The sequence below is a fragment of the Haplochromis burtoni genome, unplaced genomic scaffold, assembly GCF_018398535.1.
Source record: "Haplochromis burtoni strain Fernald_Lab_line unplaced genomic scaffold, NCSU_Asbu1 Contig_4774, whole genome shotgun sequence".
Classification (NCBI taxonomy): domain Eukaryota; kingdom Metazoa; phylum Chordata; class Actinopteri; order Cichliformes; family Cichlidae; genus Haplochromis; species Haplochromis burtoni.
The window spans coordinates 2259-3337 of record NW_024587135.1 but is presented as its reverse complement, the minus strand read 5'-3'; positions in this window follow the sequence as shown (position 1 = coordinate 3337).

Here is a 1079-nt window from a genome sequence, read left to right as displayed (position 1 = left end):
TTTGTGTTTCTATAAATATCTTTATGGTAAAAGAAACATGCATGTGTTCATGTACAGTTAATATAGAATATAAAAACAAAATAATTGATAATCTGGTGTCTGTGTTTTTGTAACTTTATCAAAGTTTCAGTCCAGTTTTCAGATTACAGGTTAAAATGCAAACGTTCGAAATAATCTAAACTTTTTTATTCTTTCTATTTCATAATCTTAACCTCATCAATGACCTGTAAACTGCTCCATCAGGATTATAAAAAGTATAAAAATCTTTTACACAAACAAGAAGCATAAATGTGTTTAATAAACTTCTGCTAACCTCGTTTTTACTGGATTCCTCCTCTTTCATGTTTTTCTCCATCAGTTGCTGATGTTTTTTGAGAGCTGTTGAGCCTCCAGACTGAGAGAAGATATGAACAGAATAATTTAGGTTGTTACATAATGTTCTGTAAAATGAAAACATGACAGAAAAAAATATTTGAATATTAGGATAGTAGAAAAATACCATCAGAAGATGGCAACTATATATTTCCCGTCACATTATTCCTCTGACGATTTTTAACTCTTTTATTTTCATTTTATTGTCAGTAAAATTGTCTCTTTCTTTTCTTTAAAAAGTTGTATATTTTATTTATAAACATTTTTTCCCCACAGTCATGAAATCTCTCATACTGTTTTTCCCACAGGTTTTGTTGTCTTGTCTGTTTCTGTCATATCACTCACTGGCTCGATGTCCTGTGTCATGAGCGTCTCCTGCTCTTGGTCCGGTTCAGTTTTTGTTGTTTCTTGTTTTTTTTGTAAGCAGTGAGGTTTCCTGACATCTGTTAAACATTTAGACAAGAAAGTCAACATGATGTCCTCCTGGGCTTTAGAATGGTAACACATCATTTATCATCTCATTTTAATATGAATTAAGTAAATATGCTGTAAGTTTTCTTTTTAATGCAACACAAAGAGGTTTATAACTTTGCATGTGTGTTGCTTTAACCTCTGTAGGAAAAACTTTAGATAATAATTTTGACAACATGGTAAATTAATTTGTGTCTTACTTGTTTTGTTTCGTCTCCAGATGAAAAAAACTCCAA